The following is a 15,000-nucleotide window of genomic DNA, read 5'->3' on the forward strand; positions in this document are numbered from 1 at the left end:
AATTGTCGATATATGCATCCTGCAACCATGAATGAAAATCAGAAAACTCAGCAAACAGAAAAGAAAAATGAAAGAAAAATTAAACAAAAAAGAAACAAAAAAACAAGCCGAGTATAGACCATGCTATGCTTAAAAGGCCTCAAAATATGATGCCTTTCAACCCAAATATGCACAATTAGGGCCCAACTACAAAGAATGCATCTATAATGCCAGGGGTTGGTGCGGGTTTCTGGATAATTGCAGGTATACACAAAAATAAATATGAAGGTGAAAGAGCAAACATAATAGAAAAATTGGATTTTTTTAATGGCAGAATTCCTGGAAATGAAGAAAAGAACATCATATCTGAACTGGAAGGAAGCATGGGAGAATCCATATTATTACCAATATTAATTAATGGGTATGAAACACAAACCATAATAGTGATGAATGCACAGGGTTAAGTCACGAGTAATTCTAAAAAGGAAAATAGAGTTCTTAGAAGAACTAACCCAAATTGAAAAAATAGATAGGTAAAATATAAGTGAAACATGGTATTCCCAAGAGACCGGCAGTGACGACCAGATAAAGGGTTTCCAAACATAAAGATCAGACAGAACAAATAGGAATCAAAGTGAAACCACAATATAAGGATGAGACATAAATCAAAGAAAAGTCTGTGAAAAATACAGCAACACAAAATGTGATTTGATTGTGTTAGAATTTGAATATGAAAAATTTGTGAATATTTTAGTCTACAGACCCCCAAATACTAAGGATTTTGACATAATAATAGAAAAAAATAGATGATATATGTAGAAACCATAAAGACTGGAATATACTCCTATCCGGAGATTTTAACTTTGCTTTCGTGGATTGGAAAGAACGGATAGAAGAATATATATATATATAATATATATATATATATATATATATATATATATATATATATATATATATATATATATATATATAGCAGAAGATAAGAGACAGTTTGAAGAGCTTCAAGATATGCTATTTGAACATATACAACAAATAAACCACATTCCAACAAGAAAGGAAAATGTCCTAGATTTAGTATGTGTGAATGAGGTGAATAGCTTATAACACGGGGATTTCAGACCACAATGTAATAGAATTAATAGTCCATTCCAAAGCAAGTGCATGCAGAGATAAAGAAAGCACTAAACGATGGGAAGAATATGGAAAATATAATTTCTATGGTAAGAATATAAAATGGTCAGAAATAAATGAAGAATCTAACAAAGATTAGAAAAAAGGATTAGTAAGTGATAATATACAGGTGAATAAGGATATATTATACAAAATACTGGAGAAAATTGCTGAAAAATATGTACCGAAAAAAAAAATAAATAATAAACATCAGACCTGCATACCAACAGACAGAAGGATCTTATTTCAGAAAATTAGGAAGTGGAAGAAAAATCTTGCAAACGGAAAAAATGTATGGAAAATGATGGAATAAAAAGTAAGATAGAAAATGCAGAAAAAAATATTATACGATCAAAAGAAAAAAAAAAGGACTTAGAAGAAAGTATATTTCAAAATTTGAAGAAAAACCCTAAAGTACTTTACTCCTATGCAAAAAAACTGAATAAAGGGAGATTAGAAATAGGCCCTCTAAGGATGGAAGGATGGTTAACGAATAAAAAAAAAAGGAAATATGTAACATATTTGCAGAAAAATATAAGAGTGAATTCACACCAAGAATTTCGAATGAGAATAATGAAACAGAAATCAGAAATAAGAGAAGAAAATAGTGAATATCTAACAGTAGATATTAATGAAGCAGATATTGTGCAGACTCTAAGTGAAATTAAAAATGGATTAGCGGCCGGGCCTGATGGAGTTCCAGCGATTTTGTTAAAAACACTGCACACACTATCGCAAATCCGCTTGCAATACTGCTAAGACTAAGTGTAGATATGAGCGAGATATATGTTAAACATAAATTAGCTTATCTAACCCTTATTTTCAAAAGTGGATCAAGACTAGATGCAAGCAATTATAGACCAGTTAGTCTAACATCACATATTATGAAAGGGTATGAAAGGATAATAAAAAAGAAAATAATGAATCAATTGGTTAAGAATAATTCATTAAATATAGGTCAACACAAGTCAATCACAAACAAGTAAGAAATTAAAGACCTTGGTGTAATGTTAAATAGGAATGGGTTATGCAACGACCAAATAGCAACACTGTTAGCTAAATGTAAAGCAAAAATGGGAATACTATTCATACACTTTAAAACAAAAAAAGCTGAAGACATGATTAGGCTGTACAAAACTTATGTACATAGTAAACTCGAGTACTTCAATGTGATATGGTACCGACACTACCAAAAGGATATTGCACAAATAGAGAGTGTACATAGGTCCTTTACTGCTAAAATAGAAGAAGTTAAGGACCTTGACTACTGGGAAAAGCTGCAATTTTTAAAATTATACAGTCTAGAACGGAGAAGAGAACGCTACATGATAATACAAGCATGGAAGCAAATCGAAGGAATTACTGAAAACATTATGAAGCTAAAAATATCAGAAAGAGCAAGCCAAGGTAGATTAATAGTGCCCACAACTATACCAGGAAAACTAAGGAAGGCACACAAGACATTAATCCACAACGCACCAGCATCGATAATGCAGCAACTATTTAATGCACTGCCACCTCATCTAAAAAGCATATCAGGAGTGAACGTAGATGTGTTTAAGAATAAGCTAGATAAACACCTAAGATGCATCCCAGACCATCCAAGACTAGTAGATGCAAAATACACCGGAAGATGCATAAGCAACTCTCTGGTGGATATACGAGGTGCCTCACACTGAGGGACCTCGGGGAACCCAAACATAGAATGAGGCAATAAGGTAAGGTAAGGTAAGGCTCATAATACTTATGAAATATCAGTAGGAACTTGAAGAAAGTGAAAAAAATATAATCTAAAGATTCTTCAAATAGTAAATAAAGATTTAACATCAATAAATTTTTCTTTTGTTGTAAACAAATAACACAGTGAAGACCTGAAATGCTGTAGTCTCTAATTTCTCACTCTCAATACAATTATTGTAATGATACCTATGTTTTCGAGAATATCAAATTAATTTCACAAAGACTGGTGTAGCATAAACGATGTATAAAATATAGTTTCGATTTTAAGAGATATTTTATTTGATATGAGAGGAGATCCTAACAATAATTATAGTGATACTAAGATATTTCTTCATGGAATATCTCCCATCACCTGCAAAATTTTGAAATTGAGATGCTACCGCTAGAGTTATTGGTTCATTTGACTGATCAGATAGTATTATATTGGATCAATCTCTTGTTAGGACTCAAGTTTCCTTTGCCCACATATACATCGAATATATTAAAATGTTCTTTGCACATACACCACTTCTCTCATACAACTGATGACACTGATATAACCGAAATATTTTCTTCACTGAAGCAGTTTATTGATCTCTGTAATTGTTTGGTTGCTATTTTCCACTTGGTAAAGGTAGAAAATACTTTTTAGTTATAAAAAGCAGCTCTTCCAGGAGAAACACAATCCAAAATCAAACCATTATTCTCTAGTCCCGAGTAGTGCAATAGCCTATATATAGAATGGTCTTCCCCAGTTTTAAGGTAGAGTTTTCTTGCATAAGGATATACTAAGGCACACTATTCTATCCAGGCATCCTTCGTTTCCAACCAGGGCTGTAGCTTAGCTAACAATGATAATAATAATGTATCAGTGAGCCAGAAGGAAAAACGACTTTGGGGGGCGTGAGTTTCTCAAAATTCCACTCATCGAAAGGGTTAGTCCAGGTAAAAACCAATAATGACTAAATCAGAACGATATGCTGACTTCTCCTGTCAACAGATAAGAATGTTAATCACCATCACCAATCAAGACAAAATTGTTATTCTATGCATGATTATTTCATATACTGTGATTACTACGGTCAATCAATCATTAATTCCCTGGGGGTGAACCGATTTCAGCCATAACATAGTAAGATTTAATTTCGATGAACTTTTGATCTCAGTACACATAGGTATATTACTGTATATACATACTGTATACATACATATATAGATAGATAGATAGATAGAGATAGATAGATAGAGATAGATAGATAGAGATAGAGATAGATAGATAACCTTTTCCACAGTCAAAACCACTTCAAAGTTTTATGATCCATCGGTTCATCTGTACTAATGTTATTACCTGTAATGTGGATCTGCATATTTCTTCCCAAATTATTATTCTACTATAGCACTGTATATATAACATAAACAGTTAACTTAATATTTATTATTGAAGGAGAAAGATTATCCAGACCTATGAGTCGAAATCGCCTCGTATACAGCTGGCCAACACTTAATCTAAATATCTACAAATTTCTTATATTTAAAGTAAATATCGTCACAACATTTCCCAAAAAAGATGAGTTGGTTCAACAATCAATTAATGTTTAAAGGTTTAAAGACCGGTGATGAATGGATGAGGAAAGAACAGTGCTAATGCCCTGGCTAGCGGAACAATGCCCTAGAGGCTTACCATATATATATATATATATATATATATATATATATATATATATATATATATATATATATATATATATATATATAATATATATATAGTGTGTGTGTGTGTATATATATACATATATGTATGTTATAACCCTTAGGGTTATTATAAGAGTTCTTATTATAATTGTTGTCAGTAATAAATGTAACTCAGTGCTAAAGGTCAGCGGAAACAAACACTCAAGAAAACTTAACAATATTTAATACTTAACAATAACAAAATTTAGATCAACCTTGTTAAAACTACAAATAACATTATTTAATAACAAGGAAGGACAAATAACGGTCCCTTGAATCACACTGGATTCCCTAAAACTAAGAAGCAAAGTCCTAACAAAGAGAAGAGAAATATCAATTATAAACTTGGATCCAACAATTTGGCTGGCCAGAACAAAAAATTACCCTAATACTAATTACAAGAAAGAAGGAAGACGGAGTAAATGAAACAAGAAAAACCATCATAAATCCTACCTATCAACACAAAACTAATGTACACAAAACATTGTCTATAATAGACATACTGGAAGATATTATGTAGTCACGTCTTAAATATGACAATATATAAAAAATCAAATGATGCAAAGGATGTAAATAGTTCTCCTCACTTCAGTGGATGAATTAGAGGAGACAAAACTAGGGCCGTCATTCACTTGTCATAACAGCTATCAGGGCAGGTCCTGAACGCCAGGGAATAACCATAAAGGGCAAGCAATCCCAAACGAAAATCAGACATTCTATGTCTTACCTGGCGTCAGCCTCCCTACTGGCCACCTCACGAGCTTGCAAGCTCCCAAAACCACAGCAGCTGATTGGAGACGTAAGTGCACCAATTCCCTGGGAAGTCCTCCTCGTCAGGGAAAGGCAGAACTGGCTCGAGTCGCAGGTGACAAGAGCACCTGCAGACAACAGATCAATGCAAGGATCAAAAGCGTAATCCAAAGAATCGTCCAAATAAGTTGCCAAACAATCGTCATCCAGAGTCCAAATCACTATGCTGCTCAAGGTATATTATCAGGGGAGTGCTCAAGCCCGAACTGAATTCTGTCCGAGCACCAACGTCCAGACATAGAGTCGCGTTCATAAACACTCGTATGTAAAAAATAAAAACAATCGTTAAAACAATAGTTCGATAATATAAACAACCGGGGAGGAGGCGCCTAACCACACTGAGAATTGTTAAATTAAGCACTTTACACTTAAACACTTAAATTTCAAAGATAACATAAACAAATTCTCATACAAAACAAAGGCTATTCTGCCACAAAATGATTCTTAAAAACTAGTAATTAAACCTAGAAAAACAAGGCTGATCTAGACTTTCTAATACCTTCCTCCCCAAAAACAAAAACAAAAAATTCCAATGAAAAATTTTTTTTTATACAAAACATGAAACCTGTAAAGAGAAAATGATTAACACATCACTCTCAAGACAAAGTAAAGTCTCAGGGTGAAACCTGAAATAAGAATTCTCATGAACAACACTACAACCAATGAATTTTAAAAACTGAATTGTCACAAAGAAAATGTACCAGCCTAAAAAATTGAGAAAACATAAATGAAAAATAAACCATAAGGTCAACTTAGCACCAAATATTAACCACCAGACACTGACTGTCTCAAATTCAGCCAATAACATTGAGTTTACACATAACAGACACTACCACAGTATGACCGCCCACACTTTGGTCACTACATGCTTTACTTTGGTTCAAAAGAAAACAGACAAATTATAAAATACCTCACTAAGAAAACCTAATGACTAACAAACCAAACTCCCAGCGAAAAACACACTCATACTCATCCTTACATCTCTAAGAATAACGCAAACCAATTGAAGAGACGAGAAGGGCGAGGGGAGGGGGGCCAAGTCGTGATCAAATCTATATCCTTGAAAGGGCATCGGGAATTAGATTCTCCGATCCCTTAACGTGTTTAATCATAAGCGAGAACTCTTGTAATTGCAGAGCCCAACGTAAAATTCTCTGGTTGGCGCCTTTCATGCGCTCGATGAAAACCAGTGGGTTGTGATCTGTCCATACTTCTATGGGATAAGAAAAATTTGTCACATAAGGCTTAAAATGCACAAGAGTACGCACCAAGGCGAGAGCCTCCTTTTCAATGGTGGAATATTTTCTCTCGGCGGCTAGTAGCTTTCGGCTGTAATATGATACAGGATGAACCTCCTATATCGTTCCTTTGAAAAAGGACACCCCCAATACCTATGTCACTGGCATCCACTGCAATAATAACAGGTCTCTGGAAATTAGGAGAAGTCAATATTGGATTAGATACTAATACCATCTTAAGTTTAATAAATGCTTCCTGACACTGAGGAGACCACATAAACTTCTGCCCTTTCTCCAACAACTTGGTAAGTGGCTGAGCAATGTCCGAGAAATTTCGCACGAATCTGCGATAATAACCAGTCATGCCCAGCACTCGCCGAACTTCTCTGACATTGCACGGCCTCTTTAAATGCACGATAGCCTCAAGGTTGGCTTGTTTGGGTGCCACCTGACCCAAACCAACCTCATGACCCAAATAACAAACTTTTGCCTTATCAAATTCACATTTTGCTAAATTAATAACCAAACCTGCAAATTTAAGGGCCTCAAATACCTTACGCAATCTCGCCATGTGCGTACTCCAATCATCACTATATACAACCAAGTCATCGATATAAATTTCAGTTCCCTTTAAACCACAAATGACCCTATTCATAAGCCTCTGGAAAGTAAACGCGGCATTTTTCATCCCAAAGGGCATTACTTTACACTCGTAAAGCCCAAAGGGAGTTACAAATGCAGAGATCTCTCTTGCTCGATCAGACAGGGGAACCTGCCAATACCCTTTCAATAAATCCAATTTCGTAATGAACTTAGCAGCCCCTATGTGATCGAGACAGTCATCTATCCGAGGCAAAGGAAAAGAGTCATTCTTAGTATGTGTGTTAACCTTACGGTAGTCCACACACATACGGAACTTTCCGTCGGACTTCTTAACCAGGACTATCGGGGAGCTCCATGGACTAACGGAAGGTTGGATGAGATCGTGTTCCAGCATATATTTAATCTCCTTATCAACTATATCCCTCTTAATGGGATTCAGCCGATAAGGACTCTGTTTCACAGGAGAAGCATTACCCACGTCTACATCATGCTCAAGAAAATTAGTTCGACCTGGAGAATTCCGAAATAAATCTGGAAAAGAAGAAATTAAATTAATTACATCCCTCCTTTGACCAATCTCCAGATGCCCCAGCCCTTCCTTCAAAACTTCTAAATTTTGAATATTATCAAAAAGAGCATCAGAAGACACCTGACAAATCAAATCCTCCAAATCCTCTGAAGGTAAATCCATACTTTCAACCACAGGCTCATAAACAATAGCGAGAGGATCATGTCTATTAGAAGTATAGAGTTTTAACCTATTTATATGGAATATTCTGCACTTCCGTTTGGTCCCAGGAGCCTCTATTTCATAATTCACCTCCGACAACTTCCTCAACACCTTCCAGGGTCCCTTATATCTTGGTTCAAGGAAATTGTCAGAGTCAGTACTTAAAACTAAAACTAATTCTCCGGGCTCAAACGACCGAGCTTTAGATTTCCTATCAAAATTTAATTTCATAGCAGCCTGAGAACTAGCCAAATTTTCTCTGGCAAATTTCCAGGCTCTAGATAAATTTTTTCTCAAGTCCTCCACAAAGTCTCCTACGTTTGCATTCCCACCTCGATCAGTCTCAAGCATCTCATGAAAAATCTCCAAAGGCCCACGTACTTTGTGTCCAAATACCAGTTCGAAAGGAGCTACACCAGTTGAAGAATTTGGATGATTTCTTAGAGCAAAGAGAGCAAAGGGAAGCCCTTTATCCCATTCCTCCCCTTGTTCATAACAATACTTTTTCAAAATAGATTTAAGGGTCTGATGGAACCTTTCCACCAGGCCCTGACTCTCCGGATGATATGGTACACTGGTCTTGTGCCGAATGGACAGTTCTGCACATTTACCTTTGAATACCTTGCTAGTAAAATTTGTACCGCAGTCAGTTTGAATAGTACGAGGGAGACCATACCTGGAAAAGAATTCAATTAGTTTGTCAAATACAACCTTAGAGGTTATCCTTCTCATTGGGAAGGCCTCAGGGAATCGAAATGCTCTATCCATAATTGTCAAGAGATGGGTAAACCCAGACTTAGTTTTAGGCAAAGGCCCAACCACATCGATAACTAATTCCACAAAAGGCTCACCTATCGCAGGAATTGGATTTAAGGGAGCTTTAGGAATAATTTGGTTGGGTTTCCCCATCACTTGACAAACCTTACATTCATTAATAAATTGTTTCACAGATGATTTTAATCCTGGCCACCAAAAACATTCTGCCAACTTTCGAAAAGTTTTACATACACCGAAGTGGCCAGAAAAAGAATCATCATGTGCAAGACTCAAGACAGACCTACGGAATTGAGATGGGACAACGATTTGTTCAATACGAGACGTCTTGCTCAGATTATCAGTTAAAGGACGACTAATCCGGTATAGTAAACCATTAATCACACAAAACCTGGGTTTAGTCAAATCTGCAGTCACCCAAATCAAAATTAAATTCCTTTTTCTGAGCTTCAATAAATGAAGACCTGTCCCAATCAGGTCTCAAAACATTGCTAACCACACTATTACCACTACTATCTACAGACCCGGGCCTCTCTATGTCTACTTCTAAACTACTTAAGATTAAATCTTAGTCATTATCAATTAAATTTGCAGCCTTTACTGCTGCCCGGGTTGTTACTGCAACAGGACAGGCGTGCACAGACAATATGGGGAACAACTCTTGTCCTTTAGTATTTAACATATCGTTACCCAAAATGCCGTCAATTCCAGGAATAGTGAGACACTCAACAACTGCTAATTCTGTCACTTTATCATAACCAGGGAAAGACAATCTGACCTCCACTAACGGAGCCGAAACAACTGTGTTCGGGAACCCTCCCAGAACAACAAAATTTCCTGTATACTCAGCTAAATTTTTCAAAGAGTCTTTCAAAACCAGAGACCGAGCTGACCCTGTGTCCATCAAAAATTTCACACCAACAGTTTTAGAAGTAGATATTAATTTACCAGGCCAAATATATTTATCATAAAGTAGTCATGACTCCTTTCTGCTAGAAGACTGACTACTGCTACTACCACCATTACTAGGGTTAGCTATTGGACGGTTTTCAACTACGGGATCACTGATAACAGGTTTACCAGTAGATATTAGTGACACAGGATTATTATTATTCCTTTGGAGGTACCTTCTTCTGGCATAACACTGTGCCTGATAATGTCCCTGCTTGTTACACCAAAAACAAGTCCCCCTACCTCTATTATTCATATTACCTGGGCCAGAACCAAACCTATTATCTTCAGAAAAGACACGAGTGTCCTGTCCACTCAAGTCTTTTCCCTGGTTACTATCGGGCTTATGATTTTTATCTGGTGGGTTACCCTGCCCACGATTATTCGCAAAAGAGCCCGACCTCTGAAAATTAACTGGCCTAGCAGATTGAAAATTCACATCTTTACTCCCAAAACTACCAGACCCAGTTCGATGGGTCAATACAAACTCGTCAGCAATTTGGGCGGCATTGCTTAAATTAAAAGCTTTTACCTCTTCTAGATAAATTTTCAATTCCTTACTACATGACCTCTTGAATTCTTCTAGAAGCATGAGTTCTCTCAAAGCGGAGAAAGAGACCACCTGGCGGCTTTTTAACCAATGATCAAATTGTTCCTCCTTAAGCCTAGCAAATTCCACATAAGTAAGGGAGGCCTGCTTCGTAAAATTTCTGAACTTAAGGCGGTAGGCCTCAGGAACCAAATCATATGCCTTGAGGACTAGAGCCTTAACCTTATGGTAATCACGGGCAATACCTTCTTCCAAGGCATTATACACTCTAATTGCCTTGCCCACCAACCTACATTGAATTAGTACAGTCCACATTTCTGGGGGCCAAGACAACCGAGTGGCAACACGTTCAAAAGCCTTGAAAAATTCTGGAACATTCAACTCTTCAAATACTGGCACCAATTTCAAGGCCGCACCTACATTAAACTTATCCTGTGAGTTGCCCCGAGGTGTACTAAAATGATTAGAGGTGCCCTGCAGCCTAGCAATTTCTAAATTGATATTGGCCATCTCCAATTCATGCCGCCTCGCCCTCTCATTCTCTTCAAATTCCAGTTTCATCAATTCTATCCGTTTACATATTAAATCAAATTCACCGTTCTCCTTGGACTCCACCAAAGGACAAACAGGAACCTGAGGATCTTTTGGCGCAGGGTTTACTACAGAATTGAATGGATTAGTGGAAACATTTAGTTTCAGAGGCAAGTTAGCCTGACCTTCATAAATAGTTCCTGTCCGGGGAGGATCCTCAAACAGAGTTAGACCTCCATTAACACTTATTCTCTCATCATCATTAATCATACTACCCTCACGCTCAGAGTCACTACTACCTGAAACTTCATACTCCCTAACCAAATGTTCAGCCTCAGCCAGACCTTGAGCAACTTTACTTTTAACAGCTACCAAAATTGATTTTTCGTATCCGCTGCCCTCAACGGAATACCCAACCACCGCGCACAACTTACTAAACAAGTCTTATTTAGTACTGGCAGATGCTTTATACAATCACCTGACCCTAAAAACTCTGCGGGGTCAAACACAAAACCCTCCATTGCACCAAAATTAGCAGGGGAGAAAGGTAATACTTTACAACTAAAGAAAATATTGTCAAATTAACAAAGCGCTGTTCCACAGACCAAAACACTGAGTACACCTGAGAACAATCCTGTCACGGTCGCCAATTGTTATAACCCTTAGGGTTATTATAAGAGTTCTTATTATAATTGTTGTCAGTAATAAATGTAACTCAGTGCTAAAGGTCAGCGGAAACAAACACTCAAGAAAACTTAACAATATTTAATACTTAACAATAACAAAATTTAGATCAACCTTGTTAAAACTACAAATAACATTATTTAATAACAAGGAAGGACAAATAACGGTCCCTTGAATCACACTGGATTCCCTAAAACTAAGAAGCCAAGTCCTAACAAAGACAAGAGAAATATCAATTATAAACTTGGATCCAACAATTTGGCTGGCCAGAACAAAAAATTACCCTAATACTAATTACAAGAAAGAAGGAAGACGAAGTAAATAAAACAAGAAAAACCATCATAAATCCTACCTATCAACACAAAACTAATGTACACAAAACCTTGTCTATAATAGACATACTGGAAGATATTATGTAGTCACGTCTTAAATATGACAATATATAAAAAAATCAAATGATGCAAAGGATGTGAATAGTTCTCCTCACTTCAGTGGATGAATTAGAGGAGACAAAACTAGGGCCGTCATTCACTTGTCATAACAGCTATCAGGGCAGGTCCTGAACGCCAGGGCATAACCATAAAGGGCAAGCAATCCCAAACGAAAATCAGACATTCTATGTCTTACCTGGCGTCAGCCTCCCTACTGGCCACCTCACGAGCTTGCAAGCTCCCAAAACCACAGCAGCTGATTGGAGACGTAAGTGCACCAATTCCCTGGGAAGTCCTCCTCGTCAGGGAAAGGCAGAACTGGCTCGAGTTGCAGGTGACAAGATCACCTGCAGGCAACAGATCAATGCAAGGATCAAAAGCGTAATCCAAAGAATCGTCCAAATAAGTTGCCAAACAATCGTCATCCAGAGTCCAAATCACTATGCTGCTCAAGGTATATTATCAGGGGAGTGCTCAAGCCCGAACTGAATTCTGTCCGAGCACCAACGTCCAGACATCAAGTCGCGTTCATAAACACTCGTATGTAAAAAAAAAAAACAATCGTTAAAACGATAGTTCGATAATATAAACAACCGGGGAGGAGGCGCCTAACCACACTGAGAATTGTTAAATTAAGCACTTTACACTTAAACACTTAAATTTCAAAGATAACATAAACAAATTCTCATACAAAACAAAGGCTATTCTGCCACAAAATGATTCTTAAAAACTAGTAATTAAACCTAGAAAAACAAGGCTGATCTAGACTTTCTACTAATGTATATATATATATATATATATATATATATATATATATATATATATATATATATATATATAAATATATATATATATATATATATATATATATATATATATATATATATATATATATATGTCTATATCTATCTATATATATATATATATATATATATATATATATATATATATATATATATATATATATATATATATATATATATATATATATATATATATATATATTTATATATATATATATATATATATATATATATATATATATATATATATATATATTTATATATATATATATATATATATATATATATATATATTTATATATATATATATATATATATATATATATATATATATATATATATATATATATAAATATATATATGATCAGAGCACAAGCCACATCTTTACCCCAGATAGGATCATGCAGGGCCAGGCATTGGCTGCTTATGACTCCGTAGGTAGAATTATATGCTCACCAAATCCCTATCCTTAGCTCATAAGGAAGCGGAGGTTGCAGACACTACTAAAAACTATCGAGCTTTAGCGGGACTTGAAACCCAGACCAGCAGATCACCAGGCAGAGACGTTTCCACAGAAAATAAAAGATCTTAGAAATCTTGTGACCACATCTGTTTATCATCCTATTCTGTATTCATCTTTTCTCTTGTTTTGCTAATAACCTGTAAATCAACTGGTTCCATTTTTCCACTATTCATACTAACATCCATTGCTTCATCTTCCTCGTTTACATTTACTCTCATTGTCTAACTTCTGCTCATAGTTAATCTCCACTTTCTCTTATATTAGCCAGGTATAAACTCTGCTACTAGTGTTTGTAACTCATAAACAGTCCTTAATCTTCACCCAATATCAGACATATCACATCCCAGTCACTATTCTTTTTCTCATCACCCAGCTTCCCTCCTATATTCATTGTCGTTTTTCTAAGGTCTCAAATTACTTTATAAATGAACATTTTGTACCCTTATGGAGACATAAAACACAATTTACTAAGTTTCCCCTTCTTACTAAACCAGTCGTTCTCCCTCTATAAGCTCTTTGTTTGAATCATAATTTTTTTTTAAAGATTTCAGTATTATATAATCATTATCCTATATTCCCAACACCATCTACGTTGCCTCACTATAGATTCTATACTTTTATTTTTGAGTCCAGTTATGCTAATGTCAGTTTTTTATTTCTTACTTTCAAACCTTTCAAATAAATGTTTGATAACAGTTACATGTATGCATGTGTATGTTTGCGCACGGTAATGTGTCCATTTATGAAATTACATTTACATATACCTTAGCTCTATTTAACATATACTGCCTTTATTCGCTTATACTATTTCTTTCTCTTGCTTTATAATTGCCGTTATGTTTCATATGCATGTAAAGAGGAAAAAACGGTATTATAACGCAAGAAAAAAGCTGGCATGATGGTTTCAAGTTTAAAGAAGGCATTTAAAAATCATAAAATACACTTCTTTTTAAAATAGGTCATAAACATATTTCAATTCTCTAATTGTTATTGCTACATCGGATGAATTATGAAGTAAGGGTGGCTCTAACTTAGCAGTTTGTGTTGTAGTGGACTCCTACCATTTTATCAATCTTTAAAGTTTCATGAAAAACAGGAACAAGAGGAATAAGATTTTTTTTTTTCCAAATCTATACTGAGAATGAAAGAGGCAAACTGATTCCAATTTTCAATGTTTATAAGTAAGTTTTTCACGGAAGTAAAATATTAATCCCTTCATTTACATAGCTTTGGAATGAACTCCTTGAAAGAATTTCATTGTAACCCTCTCATAATTTGGAGACTATTTCATACTAAGCATTTTTGAATTGTAATTATATGATCGCAGAAAAAAAAAACAAAAACAAAAAAAAAAAAAAAAAACACTCACAGAATATCATAGAAAACCTAACGGTGTTATACGTTCTCATAAAGAAAATGAAATGATAAAGATTTGGAAAAAGAAACAGACTTTTCTAAAGGCGAATGAACAAACATTTTAGCGTATCGTGAAACCAGGGAAAAGTGAATGGGATTGAACAGATTCTCTCTCTCTCTCTCTCTCTCTCTCTCTCTCTCTCTCTCTCTCTCTCTCTCTCTCTCTCTCTCTCTCTCTCTCTCTCTCAAATGTTTCGGCAAAATAAGCTCAGGCAGTATTTTATTTCATTTTTAGATATCACTAATATCGGATAAATAAATTTAATAGCTAACTTACCATTGGTATTTTCATTGCATAACGTTCGAATGAATATTCTGAAGAAATACTTGTTTATAACGATTAATGTTGTATAA

This window comes from Palaemon carinicauda, chromosome 4 (genome assembly GCF_036898095.1).
Source record: "Palaemon carinicauda isolate YSFRI2023 chromosome 4, ASM3689809v2, whole genome shotgun sequence".
Taxonomy (NCBI): domain Eukaryota; kingdom Metazoa; phylum Arthropoda; class Malacostraca; order Decapoda; family Palaemonidae; genus Palaemon; species Palaemon carinicauda.